The sequence below is a fragment of the Canis lupus genome, chromosome 13 (genome assembly GCF_048164855.1).
Source record: "Canis lupus baileyi chromosome 13, mCanLup2.hap1, whole genome shotgun sequence".
NCBI classification, from domain to species: domain Eukaryota; kingdom Metazoa; phylum Chordata; class Mammalia; order Carnivora; family Canidae; genus Canis; species Canis lupus.
Genome location: NC_132850.1, coordinates 54,161,838 through 54,185,144, shown reverse-complemented (window position 1 = coordinate 54,185,144; position 23,307 = coordinate 54,161,838). Strand labels below are relative to the sequence as shown.

The 23,307-nt window shown below is 37.4% G+C and overlaps 1 pseudogene; it reads left to right on the top strand.

Moving 5' to 3' along the window:
* The first annotated feature begins 34 nt into the window (after positions 1-34).
* Positions 35-21,506, top strand: LOC140602296 (dnaJ homolog subfamily C member 21-like; annotated as a pseudogene).
* The last annotated feature ends 1,801 nt before the right edge of the window (positions 21,507-23,307 follow it).

Here is a 23,307-nt window from a genome sequence, read left to right as displayed (position 1 = left end):
CTGCCTTGATCATAGCACGTGAGCTGCCTCAGTCATGTCGCAGGAAAAGCAAGAGGTCCCCAGACACGTTGGCTGCCGAAATAAGGCAATAACTGCTACTTCTGAATCTGTGTTCTTTTTCTTTCTTTCTTTCTTTCTTTTTTTTTTTTTTTAAACCTATGTCCTTGTAAGGAAATTAAACCCCTAGGTATTTAAAGCTGCTGGGAACAGGTTTTTTGTTTTTTATTTTTGTTGTTATTGTTGCTGTTTTTTTATGATTGGAACCAAACAAAATTCTGACTGATACACTCTTGTGCCATTTATACACACAGCAACAGGTAACACCAGTGTTCCATAATTTATATAATATTTGCATTTAATATTTGTTAGTGCATCGGTGTATTAGTCAAAGTAATGCTAGTTGCTCCACTAGATGGAGTCCTGAATTTCAGGGTCCTTAATGCAGTAGAAGTTTATTCTTTATGCACTTCACACTCTGAGAGACAGGACCAGGGGAGAGGAGATGGTGGTGGTGGTGGCCAATCGGTCCCTGAAGTCAGAGATCCAGGTTCTTCCATCCTTTAGCGAGTGAGCCCCAACATGCAGCTGGCAGATGGGAAAAGAAGATGTGGAGAAATTCATGGAATGATCTATATGCCAGGCTTGGAAGTGGTGACTCGCATCCCTTCTACCTATTCCAGGGGTGGGAACTCACGACCTGGCATCACATTCCTCCGGGGGAGGTTGTACAGGTAAGCTTGCTGTAGACCCAGGAGGAAAGGGGGACATTTGGTCAGTCCTCAGCCAGCCTCTGCCACGAGGAACAAATAAAGTTTGATGTGTGTCTGTCAAATCTGTACCTTCTTTTGCCAAATATTTATAATTACATGTGTCTCTGTATATATCTCTATTAGACTTTCGCACCCACTAGGTGCTCACTTTAAGCACATGGCTAAATATTTTTCATGCATTTTATCATTATTCTTCCATGGCCTGATAAGCATTGTTGCTTTTAGGGACAGCTCCATCCTTTAGTTCTATTCGAAATGGTACTTGGCCACGAATTCTTATAATTCCACTAGCTTCCGGTAGATACCCATCTGTTGCCTGCTCAGTGAAGCGCCTTTCCCCCTTTCCCAACTACCTGACTCAATAAATTGGTCTCCTATTTATAATAACCAAGATACTATGATATTTACACAAATTCATCTCCAAGAAGGTTCTTTAATGACCAAATATCAATTAGGCATCAAGTAATGATGACCTGTTACCACCTTTACTGATCCCCTACATAATCTTACCCCTCTAAAGATAAAGTGAAATACAAATTATGGTAACAAGAGTAGAAAATAATGATGGCTTTTCATTTTATATGTCAAATTAAATTACATATCACATAAAGAATAATTTGCTTTTATGGCTAAGTATTTTAGAGATCTTTAATTAGTTCATTCTCTAGCCATCCCAGTGAGTTTGGCTAATATCAGTAGCTCAGCCTTGTACATGTGTGATCTGAATGAAACAGATATTAAACGGCCTGAATTCTTAAAAACTTATAAAATAATATCTTGATCCCTTTAATATCTTCAATTCAGGGATGGTTATAATCCACACATATATTTTCAAAATCAACTGATAAACAAGGTCAAGTAAAATTCACAGGGGCAATTTTATTGAGCTTAAAAAAAGCTATTTTCTTTTGAAGTATAAGGTACATACAATAAAATGCTCATATCTTAAGACTATCATTCAGTCAGTTTGAGAAATTTAAACTCCCCTGACATGCACATCCCATAAACCCAGAGAGCTCTTTTGTGTCCTTTTTCAGCCAATACCCTCCCTCTACCTTCCACACAATCACTGGTCTGATTTCTATCATTGTGGTTAATTTGTGCTGTTTCAGAATTACATATGAATGGAAATATATAGTATGCACTTTTTCATTTCTTGCTTCCATTCAACATAACATTTTTGAGATTCATCTATGTTGCTATATGTATTGTCAGTTTGGCACTTTTTTTGTTGAATAGAATACTACTCAGTATTCTATTGTTGGATATATAACACTTGGTTATCCATTGGACTGTTGATCGGATGCTCATTGGACATCTGGTTGTTTCCAGTTTTTGGTGATTATCAAGAAAGCAGCCATAAACATTTTCGTTCAAGGTTTTTTTGTGGACATATGTTTTTATTTGTTTTGTGCAAATATCTATGAGTGCAGGGAAGGATTCTGGAAAGATGGCAAAATGGGAAGTACCAAGAATCTGTCTCCATCTAGACAACAATTGTACTAGTAGAATCTGTCTGATGTAACTACCTTGGAAATCCACAATCTGTTGAAGGCTTGTGACTTCCAGGGGAAGAGTTGGATAGTAAACTGTGGTTAATTTTGGTCAGTTTGCTTCTTCCTTTTGACTGCAAATTTCTTTCCATGTCATCTCCATTTACCCACCTGACTCTTTTTTTTTTTTTTCCCCCACCTGACTCTTACTCATCCTTTATGGACCAGCTTAGAAGTTTCTTCCTCCAAGCAGTCTTCCTTGGCAATGCCAGTCTGGACTGACTGACTAGCTTTGCATCTCCATCTCAGCTTGAAATATCCATATACCCCATATCCAATGCATATCTTGTTTAGCTTTTCCAAATCTTCTACTCTACCATAGGCTCATAGAAGACACAGAAATATTTTTTTTCTTTTTCTTGATTATATTCTTTTTTTTTTTTAGATTTTATTTATTTATTCATGAGAGACACGGGGGGGGGGGGAGCAGAGACACAGGCAGAGGGAGAAGCAGGCTCCATGCAGGGAGCCCGACGTGGGACTCGATCCCGGGTCTCCAAGATCCCGCCCTGGGTTGAAGGCAGCTCTAAACCACTGAGCCACCAGGGCTGCCCTTGATTATATTCTTTGTTCTCAGCACCATGCCCACCCCCTAGCACATGCTCAATACATATTTGTTGAATGGGAGACTTACTACAGAGAATAAATCATATGAAGATGCTGGGGTTTAGTGCTACATCATATAATTTGCTCCTGAATTCTAACCAGATAAAGGAGACTGTGGAGTGTTTTTCAGGAAGAGCCAAGCCCTGTTGAGAGGTAGGAGTGACTTTATAGTCCCATCAGATCTGGGTGAGAGTTTGAGCCAAATAACCTTTTTATCATAACCAGAGCTTTAGATTTTCCCTACAACAGGAATTTGGAAACACTGATTACATATGCCCTCACGTTTTTTAAAGAAAACTAGACTTGACGTCTCTAGGCTTACATCTGAATCCTGACTCTGACCCATCCTACATGTTAAGATCATGAAAACAAGAGTAATAAGTTCATTAAGCACTAGCTTCTTCAAAGTGTATGTAAAAATACATTAAATACTAAAAATTGTTATAACATGTAAGATACTGTTAGACTAAATGAATGAGAGTTTTAAGTCATTGTTAACTTTGGGTGGACCAAGCAGTAATTCGATTGTCTAAATACAGTGGTCTCTCTCCAGCTATCTGTATATTTACATGGCGCCTATTACTGCAGAACTTGGATGCTAGAACAGACACATGAGACTAAATTAATTACCCAGGAGTTGGGAGAAAGCCATCCTTTTTCATTTCATCTATACCGGATTCATGAGGGAAACATTTCTTTCACTTTAAGATGCACTCTGTCATGAATTGGGAAGGACGAGGCAGTAGTGGCTCTAGGAGCAGGTCTTTCATTGCCTCCTAAAGACTGATATCTGCCTCAAGTCCGAGTGATGAAGGTACCTTTCACAACAGAAGCTGTCCTCAGCAATGACCCCTGTTTCATGCTCTTTTGTCTCTCCCCGGGGACACAGACACAGAATGTCTGCAAGAGGCAAAATCAAATCAGGTTGCAACCCATCCATTTAGGAGAAAACAGAATAGGTTTTTAATCTGTAAAAGAGTTAGAGGCCGGCCAGGCTTTACCCAGACTATTATGATGAGAATTATCATTCAGGAGTTATTTGTTATCATGTTTTAATTCCATGGTTTTAGGGGTGCATCACATCATTTAACCACCTACTCATATCCTTTTCGAGTTTCAGAGCTAACTAAGAAATATTTAGGAACCTTGTTAGCAACTCAGAGAACCTTAACGTTACTGGGATATGACACAGGAATCTAACAATCTAAAACAGTGTCTAACAATCATCCCTGTGTGGTTCCTAAGTAATTCTGAGAATGACAATGAGTGTACTCAGTGGTCTTTTATGCCCCCTTCTTCCTGCAAGACTATGTAATTCTACAACCCACAGGACACCCTTTCAAATATATAGCATTAATACATATGTTTAAATAGTTCCTAAGATAAGGGGTTTTCACACCTTTCCTCTAACTGGTACGTGATGGAGAATAGTACCGTTAGGTGGCAGTGCCACAGGAAGGATGTCAGATTCTCATGTCTCTGACCTCCCATTTGAGTAGGAATGAGCCAGGGAAAAAGAGAAGGGCTTATGGCCTCAGGGACATGAGAGCATCATCAGAAACACAGCAGCCACAGTGCCATCTTCAAGAATGCAGATGGGCACTGGGGGTTATTCTGTATGTTAGTAAATTGAATACCAATAAAAAATAAATTAAAAAAAAAAGAAAATGCAAAAAAAAAAAAAAAAAAGAATGCATGTTGGCACCGGCACCTGATTCTGGGATTTTCATCTTTCAAACCCACTTTTCTATAGTAGACGTGGTCTGAATTTTCTGAGATATTCAGAAGAAATCCTAGGCTGAGAAGTTGGAGGATGGAAAGGCATTGCTTAGTGTTTCAAAGGGATGCACCAACTATTATTCCCTAAGCCAAGGTTATAATAAGCTTTCTGATATTAAGTGATAGAGAAAAGAGATAAACTGTGAAAAAAATGTGAATGGAAAATCTACTCCTGCACTTTAACTTACAGTTCTTTAATCAGAAAAGAAACCTCTTAAGCAAACAACCAACACAAGGAACTCTACGAATTCTACAAATTAACTGGAATTTTCCCTGTGATACTCATTGTTTTCTGCAATATTCTTATCTTTAAAAAGGATGAAACTAATTGAGCTTATGAATCCACAAAGGGAAGTAATAAGCTAGTAAAACAGCTCCTCTTAATGTTGAAATAAATATGAATCATCCATACCATTTAGCCTTTTCCCTAATTATCTATTCCTGAGAAGAACACTTGAATAGAAAACTTAGTAATAATTATTGAATTTCATGAGAAACTCTACAACAGGCTAAAATAATATTTCTTACATGTTTCATTCCAATATCCCTATAGATACCTACATTTTCCATGGGGGAAAAATTTATAGGACTCAGTTTTTTCTCCCCTATCCCCAAGAAGAAAACTTAATTAGTAGTAGCTTGTAATAATGGAATTAAAAATACCAAAGAACACAGACTTTGGAGTTAGAAAAACCTATGTTTATATCTCAGCTCTTCTGTTTAACATTCATGTGGCTTGAAGAAGAATCTCTAAGCCTCAGTCTTCTTATCTACAAAATGTCACTGTCACACTTTTTCAAGAACATAAAAATACTAGTGGACATATAATGGAGTAGAGGTGTCCTGCTGGAGATTAAATCTGTTTTTGTTTTTTTTTAAGATTTTATTTATTTATTCATGAGAAACACAGACAGAGAGGAGAGGGAGAGAGAGGCCGAGACACAGGCAGAGGGAGAAGCAGGCTCCATGCAGGGAGTCCAATGTGGGACTCGATCCATGGTCTCCAGTGTCACGCCCTGGGCTGAAGGCGGTGCTAAAGCTCTGAGCCACCCGGGCTGCCCTAAATCTGTTTTTTTAACCACTTGCTTTTCCTGCCTCAGGTAGTGACCTGCTGAAAAGTCTCCTTGGCTCCTTGGTTATCCAAGGAGTCAGGGCAGGAGGCGGGGGTATGGGCTGGATGACTCTTGAAGTGCTGAGGTGACTTCTTTGTTCTTGAAGATTACATGTATAATGCTATTGACCGGGGCGGGGGGGGGGGGGAAACTTCATGTTTAGAATTATTAGGCAATGTGCCAGATTTAGAAGAGGTAAAAGGGAACAGACTTAAGTTACTAAGGAAGTGTTCCCTCAGGAAAAATTAGGATGGCCCCATTACCCAGCATATGGTTATAGGCCTTTGGGTTAGAGGGTCTGGCAACTTGGAGTGGAAGAAGATAATAGCCTATTTGCTGATGCCAAATTATATGCCTGGAATTAATGACGCACATTAGGAATAATGGCTAGAAAAGTCCTGAGATCAAGAGCTAGACCAGAAGAAAGACCCAGACTGGCGCCATGTTTTCCAATAACTATCAAGTCAGTCAGTTGTGACATTTCCTGTCATTAGAAGATATTTCTCCCTAATGCCAACTAGTTCCTCTAATAAGTTAGGAACTGGGGGGGTTAAGACCTTTATTCTAGGAATAAACTGGAAGAAAATATTATAAATTACGCAAAATAGCATCCCCACCTGAGCACTCTTATTTTGCTTGATATTACATTTACTGTGTATGTTACTTATCCCTGATCAAGATGAACTTAATGTTCCTCTTAGCTTGACTAAACTTTAGAGTGGTTTCTCCCAAACTTTTGAAATCTTGTTTCTTAAAGCATTTACTTTAGAATTCTTACTATTGGAAATTCTATCTCCCTTTGAGATTAGTTTTTTTTTTCCCCAACCTCCTGCCAGTTTTACAACCCAGAAATGTCTTTCTCAAGGAGCTATAAACTATCTCTTTGAAATATAATTATCAAGAAAGATTACACCCTATTTCCTAGTCTGTGGGAGAGTAGGAGCCTAACTTTGACAAGTATCAATTAAAAAATAAAATGACTTATGGGGTACCTGACTGGTTCAATCAGTAGAGCATATCACCCTTGATCTTGAGGTCTTGAAATTGAGCCCCGCATTAACCATAGAGTTTCCTTAAAAATGACTAATCACATTGACCCCCCTAACATCCTCCAGTACTTTCCCACTAGCTCATTCCAATGCTTAACACCTCTCCCACCATATATTATAGAGTTGAGTTCAGTCTCTCTTCTCTATTGCAATGGTCTTTTTTTTATTGCAATAGTCTCTAATAAAGTCTTCCTTGCCTTTTAATTTGTCCTGTGTAGTTTTTCTTTGATACTTCAAGAGAAGGTAAGATCCACGAGATCAGAGACTGGTCTGTTTTGTCACTCTTCGTCTCTAGCACCAAGGCACTCAATCACTACTTCTTGAATAAATGAATCATATTTCTAAAGTCTATCAGAACAAGCTTTGAATCCTGTTATTAGTTATATGACTTTGAACAAGATGTTAGTACCTCTCATTTTCAGTTTACCTTGGTAAAATGGGGAAATTGTAGTACTCTCATATCATAGACTTGCTACAGAGATTATATTAGGGTATGGGAAGTCTCAGCAATATATGGAAAGTTTGTAATTGTTCTTCTATTTCTACCTCGTGGAATTAGAGTATATATGGACCCTAAAGAAGTTCATGCTTTTATAATGCAAAAAAAAAATGGATAATAGAAAAAGTCCAGAAAAAGAGAAAGGACTAGAAAAAAAGAAAAAGAAGCTGAAAATAGAAATAAAAAAATGGAGACAGGCAGATCTTAAGAAACTAAAGAGTGTGTTATGGGGGTCACTCGGTGGAATTCTATAGTTCTACCCCCATGCACTGTGCAGGGGCAATGGAAGAGTGTGCCTCCCTGCAAACTGCTGCCAGGCATTAGAGCCTGGAGCTCATTAAGCAGTGTGGCAACATTCCCAGAAGCATGACTTCCTTTGGTTGTGCCTTCTGAGTGATTCAATCATGCCTTTTACAGGATCATCTGTCTGCCTGGACCCATCCCAGTTCCCAATAATGAGTAGCACCATCACCCCGCCATGCACCCCCCATGACACTTGGTTCCCTAACTATAAAGGGAATAGTCTCCCACAAGAAAGAGAGAAGATGAGTTTAAATGCATGTGTAAGTAGTGGAACACCATGCTGCAGCCACAGGCAATGTTTTATGGTATTATAAAGAAGAGTCTTTTTATCAGTGAAGTATGCAACCAGGAAGCCAATTATAGATCAGACTTACTCGGGAAATATTTCCCCATAAATAGAAGAAAGATAAAATACTCCTTCCCACTGTGGAAGCAGAGTAGGGAGTAGACTGTTGTTAAAAAAAAAAGATGGGGCAACTGGGCCACTCTACAGAGAAGTAGCGTGCTCTCCCTGGAGCGCCAAATGGGCAGAAGAGGGCTAATGAAGGGCCAGACTCTTGCAGGACCAAATGCTGTAGACTTGCGGGGGCCAGAACCACGGTGCAAGGTTTCTAGAAAGATATGAGAAGAGCTACCTGAAATATGAAATTCGAATGGGAATACTGGAAATTTCTGCCAGTGATTCTATGATTCTGGCTGGTCTAAGAATTAAATTTACATGAGACAGATCAACAGGAGAAAATCAAATTTAATTACGTACCTATGGGGGCTCCATAAGAATATGAGGCTCACAGGCATCCAGGCAGTTAAGGCTCATAGCCCATTCTGAACTAAGGAGAGCAGTGTAAGAGTCTGGGACTTCAAAGGAAAAGAAGACAACTCACAGAAAGAGGAAAAGAGTAAACGTTTGGTAAACAATTATTTGCTGGGCCATATAGTAACCATGGGACAAAGAGGAAATTTAACAACAAGACTTTGCTAAGGGACGCCTGGGTGGCTCAGTGGTTGAGCGATTGCCTTTGGCTCAGGTTGTGATCCCAAGATCCCGGGATCGAGTCCCACATCGGACTTCTTGCATGGAGCCTGCTTCTCCCTCTGCCTGTGTCTCTGCCTCTCTCTCTGTGTCTCTCATGAATAAATGAAAAATCTTAAAGAAAACAAAAAAGATTTTACTAAGTTCCTCCTTGTCCATCACCCCTCATGCTTTATGCTGTAGTTATCTATGGTGGCAGCTCACTTCCCAGAGCAAGTCCTCTATGTCAATTCTTTTAGGCAGTGAGGGGAAGTCAAAGTTTCTTTCTGAGCCTCTGAATTCTTAAAAATAATCAGCCTAAATCAATCCACATACCAAAGAGGCATATTTTGGGATGGCACATTCTGATCCCCTATAATCTCAAGGTCCTCCTGTCTTACAGGATCAGCATTCCTTCGCTCCTTCCCTTCTTACCCCTCTCTCTCTTCAGACCTGTGTTTCCTCACCTACCCTCACAAGACACACCCAGACTTCCTTCTTTTTCTGAATTACTATCTCAGTGAATCTAGAGGCACAATAGCCTCTAGATCCTACAAGCCAGAGGCTTCAAATGCCTCACTCACTGCTCCCTCTCCATCATACTTTATAGGTCTCCAACTCGAATTGATTCTACTACCTTTCTAGTCCTTAGCCAGTCTGCTTTCTCTCTGTCCATTTGCCATAATGTTTTTTTGAACCCTTATGATATATATTTCCAATTCTCTCTCCAATCTGGTTGCCTCACTGTGGAGAAAACATTTCTTAAATGTAAGTCTGCTCATGTCGTCCCATAATTAAAGTCATTCTATGCCCATTTTTTAGGATAAATTCTAAATTATGTGGCAGGGTACACAAGGTCAGGTATAATTTGAATACATAATTTGAATTATTCATCTCTCTTTACTTTCCTCCTTTTTACACTACAGCCATACTAAATATTTCTATGCCCTAATAATATCACGTTCTTTATTCTTCTGAACATTTTCTTGTGCTGGGTTTTTTTTGTTGTTGTTGTTGTTTGTTTGTTTGTTTGTTTTGGTGTTTTTTTTTCGTTTTTTTTGTTGTTGGTGTTTTCTGTTGCTATGTTTTGTGTTGTTTTGTTTTTCTGGTTGGAAGGCCATTCCCTCCATTTTTTATTGTATAATATCTCATGCTTATTAAGACCTAAGCAAGGTCTTAATGACAGGATAAGTACCCCTACTCTGTTCTCAGATAGCATCAGGTGCTTAGATCTGTCACAATATTTATCATACTGTGTTATATTTGTTCCTTTGCTTATTTATTTCCTCCTCTATATATTGAGTTATTTACAATCAGAGACTGTATCTTTTCTTTTTTCTTAAATTCCCAAATTCAGTAAATTGTCAGCCACATTGCATATTCGATAAATTTTAGTATTGTGTTAGTGGTCAAGTAGTAGAGATTACATTCTTTTTTAAAAATTTAATTTTAATTCCACTATACTTAACATATGGTGTTAAATTAGTTTCAGGTGTACAATATAGTGATTCAACATAGATTACATTCTTGACAAGCTTTTGAAAGTTTCAAGAAGGAGTCCCTGATCCCATAAATACTGGAACTATTTATGCACAATTTGGCATGTATATTACGCTCATACTCAGTGTATCACAGAATTTAAAGGGCAAACAATATTTTGCTATAAAGCTATTATTTTTGATGCAGTTTCAATTAAACAAATAAATAATGAATGTCTACTATGTATAAAATATTCTAGAGGATGTACAGATACATAAAACAGGATCTCATAATCTAATTGTCTAAGAGAATTAACACAGTCATGGTGACCAGCACTGATGTCACACAAGGGAAATATGCACTGGGTCATGAGTCATCCAACTGACAGCACCAAGAGGACAACTTGAAAATTAGGGCCAATGCTTGGAATGATATTCAGGTAGGGGATAGGTAAGGACATACATCCTTAAAAGAAAGGACCAATGGGGGTGTGCATGCTTGAATAGGAGAATAGGATTGGAAGTCAAGAGATGCTTGGGGACAAGTTTGCAGCCAGTAATTTGGGGCCACAGCTAAGACTTGGTCCATGTAGTAAGGAAGTGATGCTAAGGAGAAAATCCAATTGGAACAAACAGACAAAAATAGGATCCTGGGCAAATGTTCAGGATTAGGGGCAGATTAACAGTGAGCACCACAGTAAGACTGCTTACGTTAGTTAGATGTGGGCAGGTGGTACTAAAATGGGAAGGTATTGAGCACTGCAGTGAAGTTGTTATTATATAAAAAGTAAGATAACTAACAAAAATTATTTCACATCCCTTATCAACATATACACATGCACACATGCTTGCATTAACATTTATGTGAGAAAATTGAATGAGCAGTCAGTTAACTTTAAGTGATGAAGAATAACCCTTGATAATGTGGCGTGTATCATCCCAATCAGTTGAAGGTCTAAAGAGGAAAAAAATATCATCTATCTATCTATCTATCTATCTATCTATCTATCTATCATCTATCTATCTATCATCTATCTCAATCTCCTATTGGCTGTATTTCTCTGGAGAACCCTGACTGATACAAATGTGATTTCTTTCGGTAATAGCCAAAGAAATGCCTGGATAGTTGGATAAAAATCTTTACATAAATGACTCCTCTAATGTTGCCAGAACCAGTTGCAAGTAAGCTGTGTTAAAAACAGGTAAAAAGTATAAGACAAAAGGAGAGAATGTTTTCCAAACCATTGAAAATGCACTTATAAATAAGTAGAAACTATATATGAGAACATATTTACCACATTTAACAAACATAAGCATATGCACATACCACCCCTACAAACACACAGTTCTTCCAAACCACTACTACGTGGAACCCACCTGGATTGTACCAGTTTGGGAAGCTGGAGTTCTTGCTTTGGGCACCTCCTGGGCTAATGTGATTGTAGTCAGAATACCTGTGCTCAAATCCCAGCTCTGTGACTTAATAAGTATGACTTTGGGCAAGTTATTTAACTTTTTAAAAACCTCAAGTCCCTAATCTAAATAGTGAGTATTATAATGGTACCTAACTTACAGATTTACTGTAAAGATTAAATGATGTAATCTATGTAGAGTGTAAAGTGTTTAGCAGTATGCAAGTAGTTAATTAATGCTAGTTCTTATTATTGCTGCTATTATTACCATTGATTTTATTCTCTTTCAAAGATCTAACAGTAATATTCTTCATATCAATTAAAGGAATGCCATTGCCTTGTGTGAGTGTTGGTAGGCTAAAATCCAAATGTTGAAATGTAGTTTGTATAGAGACACGGTACAATATCTTCTTTTGGTCTATAGTATGAAGGGTAGCAGTCAAAATGCAAGTAGAATAGAGGTTATACATGGAAATGTTGAGAAATAATACTTAAATTGCATGACAGCTTTTATTATTATTATTATTATTGTTCTGGTAAAGAAAAGAGAGCTCCACGAATAAGCCACAAATGTGTTATTAAAATTAAGTGAAAATTTATCTTTGAGAAATACTGTTCCAGGTGATCTACAATTTACACTACAGGGGAGAGGAGATTCATATCCTAAAGCCTCCCTGATTATTGCTCCCCTATAACATATTTCATAGTGTAATGAGGTTTTTTAAAAATCCATCAGACAGGGACACCTGGGTGGCTCAGCAGTTGAGCATCTGCCTTCAGTTCAGGGCGTGATCCCACGGTCCCAGGGATCGAGTCCCATGTCAGGCTCCCTGAATGGAGCCTGCTTCTCTCTCTGCCTGTGTCTCTGCCTCTCTCTCTGTGTCTCTCATAAATAAATAAATAAATAAATAAATAAATAAATAAATAAATAAATAAAAATCTTTTAAAAAAACACATCAGACAGAATTTAAAAGGAATTAGAAGGAAATTTCTGTGAACTCCCTTTGCCTCGTCCACCATCCATTCCAGGACTCTGTGCCCATATGTTTTGCCTTTTTTCCTATTATTGAGATGAAGTGCCTGCCTTTCCACCTGTTACAGAGATGAAATGCTTCATCAACTGGCCAGTTCTTACCCAGTGCACTAGACCTTCTATTCGCTTTCCTCTCATCTACTCAGGGCTATCACCACATGCCTAGTTCTCTCCCCTCTCTTTCTCCAATGTCATCAGTTAAACTCTCTCTCCTGTATCATTCCCATCAGTGTAATGGAGTTTTTATGTCTCATCCCTAACATATAAACAAACAAAACCCAGAAAACCTGTTGACTTTATTTTTCCATCTATCTACTGACACATTCCTCTGTTCGATTTTACACCAGACCTCCTTACTAGATTCACTTTTTCCAAGCCCCTCCCCCAGCCTCCTTAACTTACTCCAATCCAGGTTTTATTCCCAGCATTCCATTTAAACGGTGATAGCCAAGGTCACCAATGACCTCCAAGTTGCTGAATCCTGTGATCCATTCTCCACTCACATCTAACTTTCTCAACAGCATCTGGCAGAGATGATCATCCACTTCTTCTGGAAACTCTTTTTCCTCTTGGCTTCCTGGATTGGATTTCAACCTTTCTTGGATTTCAACCTGCTCTTGAGCCACACTTTCTTAGTCTGCATGGCAATTCTTCTTTCAACCACCAGCTAAAGTAATGACTCGGAGTTCACTCTTTAGTCTTCTTTTCTCTATCCGCACTTTTCTACATCCAGTAATTGATTTGATATATGTTCTGTATTTTGAAGACCCCTCACAGTTACATCTTCAGCTCTGACTTCCCTTCTGAACTCCAGATTCACATTCAACATCCAATTGCCTACTGATTAGTCTAATAGACATCTCAAACTCAACATATCCTAAGCTCATCTTCTTGGCTACCGAACCCATAAGTCCTAACCAAAGTATTCATCTCAATGACAGTTTGATTCTTCTATTTGTGCATTGACTCTTTTGACATCACTCTTTATTAACCCTTGTCTTTCCCTTATATTCCACATCTAATTTCATCAGAAAATTCTATCTTTGAAATGTATCAAATGATATATTTGCATCAAAGCAAAAATTGCACTGGATGAAGTTAGACAGGTAAGGACGATTTTATGCAAAGCTAATGCAGTAGCAAACAGGGGCTAGAACTCTGTCTAAGCTTAAAACTTTGACAGGGCTGGAGAGCATTTAAGAGCTGGGGTGGAAGTGATGGTACTGTAGGCCACCTATGTTGGCTAATTAGCATTTATTACCTAAAGGAAAAGTAAAATTTCTCATATCTTCATAAGAAGGAGTAGTTTTACAACTTGGAAAAAGGCATCTCCAAAGTTAGGCTCCTATCCTCCCACAGAAACTTGAAGATAAGAATACTATCTTCCTTGATTCCATTTCAAAGAGGTGGTTCTCAGATCCCTGCGAAAGACATTCTTAGATTATAGAACTAACAAGAAGCTTTTAAAAGACATTCATCTCAAAAGGGCAGTGAAAGATTTTGTAATTATCGGTTTTCAAAGGTAAATATTCTAAGAAAGGGGAGATCTAGGGCTGGAGCCAGGAAGAAGCCTGTCTACAGTCTAGTCAAGCTGAAGGACTCCTTGTGGCTGTCTTGCTCAACTGCTACAATACTAGTACAGTCTGCCATCACCTCTTACATGATTAATGCAATAACCACTCTACTCATCCCCCACTTCTACCCTTGTACTCTTTACATCTATTCTCAACAGAAGCATTGAGAAGTATTTTTTTCTAAATCATAAATCAGTATGTGTCATTCAGTCTAATCCAACCCTCCAATGGCTCCCCATTCTACTCCGTGTAAGAGCCAAAGCCCTGCACAATTGGGAAACCCTCCTGCTTACCCTCTCTCTGCTCACAATTTCTACTTGTCTTCTATCCACTTATTGTGCTCCAGCCAATGTCTCTTAGACATTCTTTGAATATGACAACCACACTCCCTGCTCAATGTTTGGCAATTGTGCTTTGGACCTCTAAATATATACCTACTCCTAAAAAATTTAGATAATAACAATTAATATTTACATATTTGTATAACTTTGTGTTTTTATTATTAGGGTTAATAATTTCCTCAAAATATCATGTTGAACTTTAAAGCAATCCCTAGTAGAACATAGAAGGGTGGGCTATATGACTGGAAAGATGTGTCAGAGAGGCATTGAAGGAGATTCTTTGTGCTATACTAAGGGTTTGTTTATGATTATATCTCTGCCAGACAAGACTGGGCTGCCGCAAGTGTTTATATTTTAATGAAAGAGAAAGAAAAACAACAACTGCAATTCATGAAATAGCTAGTGTTGAACACTGAGTGTTCTATATTCTTCTCAGAGCTTAATTTCCTGTCATTAATAGTAGGGAGATGGGCCGGTATATTCTTTAAGATCCCTTCCTGTTCTTATAGTCTAAGATATTGATTCATAATATTCTTCCTGTTGGCTAAATACAAGAGAATTAATTCTTTCAAGTCACTGAAACAATGACCAAGAATTACTTCTCTTTTCTCAGATGATATTCTCAAAGCTAAAATTTCATACACACCCCCAAATAATTATCTTTAAAATAGATTTACTATATTTTGAAGATAATAAGTTTTCAATGGTAATTTATTATAAAGATAATGATATGAGGCTATACAGGAAGGATATATTTTAATTGGGTTCTGTATACTCAAACTTATAAGTAGGTAGCTATTACTAATGACAGCTACTACTGGGAGAACATACAGTTTGTAATCTGAACTGGTATATATTCAAGACTAGACTTCCTGTGGCTATGACACTCTCACTTTCCCCACAAACTCTATGTCTCCCAACATTGACCATCTTCTCCCTCACTCTTGATTTTTTAAAAAAGTGGGTCATACAAGTTATAAAACCTTTACTTATAACTCAGATCTGTTAGATTGAGTAACTACAGTTCCTTCTTTCTTTCTTGTCTCCTCAGACTGGGATGTGCATCCATAGTGTAAATACCATGGATCTCTATGGATCTCCATGAAGATAAATTTGTTCATTAAAAGCTATACTCTTTTTTATTGTTTGTAAAAGACAAGATGTTTCTGGGATCTTGTGTCATACTTTTATCTTTTCACTGTTCAATCTTAGACAATTCAGTTAGAATTGTTTATGCAGTAGAGTTTTTCTTTTGAACAATATATATTTCATAGGAAATACACCCTGCCTGTCCATTGTAATTATTGTAGCAATGTGTCCACTCTGAGCAATAATTTACTTACATGATCTGGTTCCTTAAGTAAACTAGGTCAGTAGAGAACTTCCAAAATAGTCCTTCTTCATGCACTCATCAAGACTATCAGACATGCAACAGCAACTTAGCAGCAAACTGGATCTGTGCTCATTCCACCCAGAAAATGAGCTTTCCTATGATCAAATGCCAAAGGCTGGCACTAAAAATGGACTCCTTCGTCATATAAATATTCTCCAGGACCAGCACTAGGAGGTGGTCTGGATTCTGAACCTTACAACTACATCAGTATCTAGCTCCAGGACCAAATGATGAAAAGAAAACAAAGAAGTAAAAAGAATGCTTCCAAGGACATTAATCCAGGACTTCCTGTTAGTTTTACAAAAACTGTTCCACCAACAGACTATAAATTTATTAGGAAACCCTGCCCAGATCTACTGAAACTGGTACAGGCCAGGTGACATGTAAATTCTTTATAAATTATACACAGTATTAAACCACTAAGTTTTGGGGCACCTGGGTGACTCAGTGGTTGAATGTCTGCCTTTGGCTCAGGGCATGATCCTGGGGTCCTCGGATCGAGTCCCACATCAAGTTCCCCACAGGGAGCCTGCTCCTCCTCTGCCTATCTCTCTGCCTCTCTCTCTCTGTATATCTCATGAATAAATAAATACAATCTTAAAAAAAAACACTAAATTTTGCAGTAATGTGCTATGAGGCAATAGCTAGTGATACAGTTTTACCTGTTTAAAGCTATTTCTTCCCCTCCGCTTCCTTACTGGCAAAACGCACCTTCCATGTATTTGCTTTCTTAGCAATCCTTGCAACGAAAGGGTATGACCAGGGCTTGAAGAGAGGGCTTTTGGAAACTTCTCACAAAAAGTCTCTCCCTTCTTCCATGATTTGAGCTTTTCTGGGAAGATATAAAGCTTGATGCTACTAAAACCACTCTGTCACTATTAATATCCACAGAGGGGTTGAATTAATTGCCAATAGTCCATGATTGAATCAAGCATGTTTATGTAATGAAGCCTCCAAAAGGATGGGGTTCAGAGAATTTCTGGGTGGTGAATAGATGGAGATTTGGGAAGAGTGGTGCACCTAAAGGGGGCATGGAAGCTTCAAGCCATAAGCTGAAGCTGTTCCCCATAAGCTGTTCTATCTGGTGGTTCTTAAATTTTATCCTTTTATAATAAAATCATAATCTAGTAAAGAAAATGTTTCTCTGAGTTCTGTGAGCCATTCTAACAAACTAATAAGCCTATGGAGGGAGTCATTGGAACCTCTAATCTATAGTCAGTCTTGTCAGAAGCACAGGTGATAGCCTGGGCTTGTGTCTGTCCTATGAAGTGGAGACATGGGGATGGAGGCAAAGCCCTGTGGAATCTAATGCCATCTCAGGTAAATAGTGCCAGAACTTAGTTGAATTGTAGCATATCCAGCTGGTGTTGGATAATTGCTTGACAGTGTGGGAAAAGACCCTTCCTAATGATAACTGGGTTCAGAACTCTTACTACCTAAAACATGATTTTCTCATTCTGATAATTATTTATGGCTTCTTTTCCTTGAAAACAAATCATGAGATTCATTTTTAATTCAATGCTGCTTACATTTTGATGTTATTTTAAATTTTGTCATTGTTCATGTGAATAAACAAAAGTGTTACAATACTTGGAATAAAATACCAAAGTGGAAAAAATACTAAACTAGTAACCAGGAGACATGGGTGGGTTTTGTTGTTGTTGTTTGTTTGTTTTTTTATGGCTCATCTTCCCAAAAGAGGTATGACCTTGATAAATCTTTGAGATTTAGGCTACTCCATCTATTAATTTGTAAACTGAGGAGATTAAGTAGATTATTTCTAAGACATTTTCCAAATATGAGAATTTATAAATTTAAAAATTCTTCCATTATAGTAAGATATGGAAGCAACCTAAGTGTTCATAGATAGATGAGTGGATAAAATAATGTGATATATATATTTTTAATATATATGTGTGTGTGTATACACACACACACACACACACACACACACACAATGGAGTATTACACAGCCATAAAAAGGAGAAGACCTTGCCATTTGCAACAACACAGGCAGATCTAGAGAGTATAATGCTAAGTGAAATAAGTTAGGCAGAGAAAGACCAATATCATATGATTTCACTTATATGTAGAATCTAAAAAAATGAATAAACAAAAAGCAGAAACAGACACATAAATACAGAAAACAAAGTGGTGATTGTCAATGGGGAGAGGGGTAGGAATATGGGCAAAATGGGTGAAGGGGAGTGGGAGACACAGGCTTCCAGTTATGGAATGGAATAAGTCCTAGGGATAAAACATACAGCATAGGGAATATAGTCAATGGTATTGTAATAAATAGCATTGTATGGTGACAGATGGTAGCCACACTTGTGGTGAGAGCAGAGTAACATATAGACTTGTTATTTTTTTTAAGATTTTATTTATTTATTCATGAGAGACACAGAGAGAGAGAGAGAGAGGCAGAGACACAGGCAGAGGGAGAGGCAGGCTCCATGCAGGGAGCCCAATGTGGGACTCGACCCCGGGAATCCAGGATCACACCCTGGGCAGACGGAAGGGGGGCGCTCAACCACTGAGCCACCCAGGGATCCCACAGACTTGTTAAATCACTGTTTACACCTGAAACTAATGTAACATTGTATGTCAACTGTACTTCAATTTTTTTTTTTTTTTTAAGAGAGAGAAAGTGAGTCCATGCAGGGCAAGGGGTGCGGTGCAGGGAACAGAGAGGGAAAGAGATAATCTTAAGCAGGCCATGCCCAGTGCAGAGTCTGACATGGGAATCAATCTCAAGACCCTGACTGAGATCATGACCCGACCTGAAATCAAGAATCAGACATTCCACCCCCTGAGCCACCCAGGTGCCCCAACTATATTTCAATTATTTTTTTAATTTTTAAAAATATTTTATTTAAGTTAAATTTGCCAACATATAGTATAACATCCAGTGCTCATCTCATCCTGTGCCCTCCTTAATGCCCGTACCCAGTTATCCCATGCCCCCTCCCACTATACTTCAATTTTCTAAAAAAATCTTTCAAGTGAACCCTAATAAAACCATACACTCTTTTATATTGTCAATAGCTGATTGAAAAACCTTGTAACATGTTCATCCTTAACTGTTTTTGTAGATCTTCTTGTCCTTGTTATTGTAGAACACTTGGAGCAATTGTTCCTAGCACTGAGGGCTTTCTGCTGGAATTGAGCATTTAGGGAAAAGTGCAGGCTCAGACTAGTATAGTTCATTGCATTACTTCTTTACTCACTCCCAGAAGGACAGACTTAGGCCCTGGCAGGGACAATACCTATAAAAGGTCACTTAGCTGAACATTTTGTGTGAGTTATTTGTCCATTCCAGAAGGAGAAATAAAGCATTAACATTCAGAGAAGGTACAAGTTTATTGCAGGGATTTACCAAAAGATCTACCTAAAATGACTTTATGACTTTGTTTTCCATTACAGAAATTAGTACCATTAAAATTGTCAACACTCTCATGTAATAATTGTTCTTTAAATTTCCAGCAAGCTCTATTTAGTGCATTGTATATGATATGTAACAATTTATTGACATTCATTGCATAATATACACATTTGATCCATACATGTGTGTGCTTATATTCTTTCTTACCTTAGAAAAATGTCCTTTTTTTTTAAGCTATTATACATGTAAAATAGATATCTACATAGACTGGAGAGAAACATTAGTGAGCTTAGTTTTGCTCTTTATAGCAACATTCAGTGTGTGAAAGACTGTATTTGCAGGTTCCACAGCTAGATTATTTTATTGTTAATCCATCATTGTCTAAAGATTGGGGGGCATCCACATATTTTGAGGCCCTCCTCAGTCCCCACAGAGGAGTACAGGTTTGCCTGAACTAAGCAAGATAATTCCACCAGTTGCCAATGGTTCCTTTAACCACAAGTATCCTGGCAAGAGGAATTCAAAGGGAAGTGTGGTGGGGTTTTCTGAGACCCCTCAGAAAGTGAGGAATGTCCTACCTTAGAACATGTGAGGCTGTGATGCTAGATGGGGCTGCAGCCATTAAGAGTGTGAGGGAAAAGCCAAGAGGATCACAAAATTGGGGATAGAACTCTAATTCTCTTGAAATCTAACCTATCATGGAACTATGTACTTCCAGACCTTTGGTTATATGAAATAGTATATGTTCTTAGTGATTAAACCACCTTGGGCAAACTTTTCTGTCATTTACAGCTGACAGTATCTGTAAGAATTTCCATACTCTCTTCCCATTGCTTTCAGGCAATCAGGATGCGGGAAAACTCTTGGTACTACCTGCCCCCCAATGGGCCTGAGGTTGTATGAATCAACGTGTTGGAGTGTACTATAGATCCACATTAGTCATTACAAACAAAATTCTACTGGAGGACTTTGACAGTATTTAATGAAGAAAATAGCATGGGAAATACGCATACTGCAATTTTGTTTTATATGCACAAATATAAGTAATTTCTCAGATGATCTGGGTATATGTATTACAGAAAATTCTGTAGTTTAAATAATTTTATTTTAAAGACTTCTCTTTATTCTTCGAAAACCTCTTCTCACTTCTTAATAATGAATGAATATTACAGATCTCAGAATTTTCCTGGAAGTTCTATACAACACTTTTATTTCTGTCTCATTGGCCAGAATTTGGTCACATGGCCAGTTGCTACAAGAAAACTGGGAAATGGAGTATTTGTTCTGAGCTTTAATGCCCAGTTAAAAATAAGTGGTTGCTTTGTTAAAACAACAGTTGGAGGAGGAGGAAGAAAATTTTTCAGGACCTCAAACTGATGAAAATCCATTGAATGCCAATTCTGAGGAAGAAATAGAAGATGCACCAAAACAAAAGCTTTCTAAAAAGCAGAAGAAAAAGAAACAGAAACCAGCACAGAATTATGATGATAATTTTAATGAAAATGGAACTGAATAAGGAGTAAAGGTTGAATCAGAAGATACCAATTTAAATGAAGACTGTGCCAAAGAACTGGAAGGTAGTCCCCAAGCAAATAGCAGTGTCACAGAGACTGTCCAACTCTGTGATGATCCAAAAAGTGAAGCTAAGAATGCTCCTAAACCCAAAGGAAAGAAAGCCAAAGATACGAAAAAATCTGTTAAAGTACCTGCTGAACCACAGACAGTGAGTGATGTTCTTATCAGCTGTACAACCTGCCATTGTGAATTTCCATCCCGGAATAAACTTTTTGACCATCTGAAAGCCACAGGCCATGCAAGAGCACCTTCATCATGTTCTTTAGGCAGCGTAACAAGTAGTGGAAGCAAGAAAGAGAAACGTAAAAACAGATAGAAATTCTGCCAACACTTTTTCTCTTTGATTGTCTCTAGATTTTGAAACCAAAAACTGAACTGAAATCATCTAAAGAGTTAAGATTTCAGTGATCTGCAATTTATTGCATTGTGGAAGATTATTTTTTATCTTGTAAAAACATTTTTTTGTTTAATATATATTTTTTAAACATTTCATTAGTGATTGAATTCTACTTTGCCATCTGAATTGACTTGAATGTCTCAAAACAGGTAAATGCTGTAAAAGTACGCATTCTTGATTTCTGTTGGCTCACGTGGACAGAAATGTACAGGGAGAATTAAATTATTTTAACACACACACACACAAAAGAAGAGAAATATAACAGATACTGGGAACCTCTAGCAGTCATGTCATATATCCTTAGTTTGATGTGAGACAGATTTACTTTTGCTTATTTCATACATCTTTCTGCTTGTTAAAAAATTAAATTGAAAATATTAAATTTCAGGTTTTCAGAAAACTTGAAAAATATAGAAAAATCCAAATGTGAAAATAACTATTATAATCTCACAAAACGTAACTAACTTCTGGTGACATTTTCAGATATGCTTTTTCAGACCTTTTCCTGTTTACTAATATATTTTTCTACACAATGGCACCATACTTCATTGTTGGTAGTTATCTTTTGTCTCTCAGCAATATGTTATAAATATCTTCCCCTGTAAATGAGCATTTTCTATCATTTTTATGGATTCTATCTTAGAAATGTACTATTGTTAAATTAAACAGTTGCCTGCTGTGCTTCTAGACTATGACTATTATGAATGTCTTAAGATGAATATTGTTTTATTTAACATATCTTTATACATATATTTTTAACACATCTGTTCCCTTGTGATCAATTCCTAGCAGTGGAACTTATGGGTCAAATATATTTAAACTTCTAAATTATACTTCAGAATTGCCCACTGACAGGTTTTACAGATCTTTATGTTCCTGGGAAGTTTTTTTTCTCATGCCCAGATATCCACATGTTCAGTTACTCCAGCATTCCCAATTCCCTACTTCTGGTAGGTAAAGATAAAAGTTGCTATCATTTTTATTTCTTTTACAACTAATGAAGCTGAACTTATTCTTTCAGATTCCTTAGTCAGAATACAATGATTTTGATATATTTACCAGTGCAAGATGGTGTATCTAAAATCGTGGATAGGCTTAGGTCTTTGACGTTGTGCACAAGGCTGGATAAAATTTCTTCTTACTATGATTGTAAGCTTTTTGGTAGCAGAAATGTGACTTTGTATTTTTTAATGTATCTCTGTAAAGTGGGACCAATACACACACACACACACATACACAACACCCAACAAAAAACAATGTATGAAAAAATAAATAATGAATGAATAAATAAATGAAAAAATAAAGAATTATATGTGTTAGATCCATCTCTTAATTCTACACTTTCTGATTATTTCAATTAATTATTTACATAATTAGAAATAGAATTTATGTCACCTTCACTTTTTTAAGTGCCTAGACTAAGTCTAACAAGTAGTAGGCACTGAATTATTTTTTGATTAGATACATGAATAAAGAAATAATAACATGCTTTGGTTTTATCATGGATAGAATCTAATATCTTTGTGCACACTGTATGAGCAGATTTGTTTCCGTGTGTTTTCAACATTTATTTCTGTTTTTTTTTTTTCTTAAGATTTTACTTATTTATTTGACAGAGAGAGAAAGAGCAAAAGCAGGGGGAGCAGCAGGAAGAGGGAGAAGGAGCAGCAGGTTTCCCTGCTGAGCAAGGAGCCTGATCTTGACCTGAGCCAAAGGCAGATGCTTAATTGACTGAGCCACCCAGGTACCCCTATTGTGTTCTTTTCTCAAGCAATCGTAGGGCTAGAAATATTTTCTCCATTTTTAATTTAGTTCTAACAGGAAAATTCGAGATTTTTGCTCCTTGTTTAGAGTTTTGCCATTTGATTTTACATGTGAATTAAATTGTGATTGTATGTACCACTAAACATTAACTAAAGATATCCTTAAAGATGACAAACTTCATTTGTTTAACACAAATTCATCAATACTGATTTGAGACTTTGTTTCCATCTGAGAAATATCTAAAAAGCACATAATTATATTATGTGAAAAGC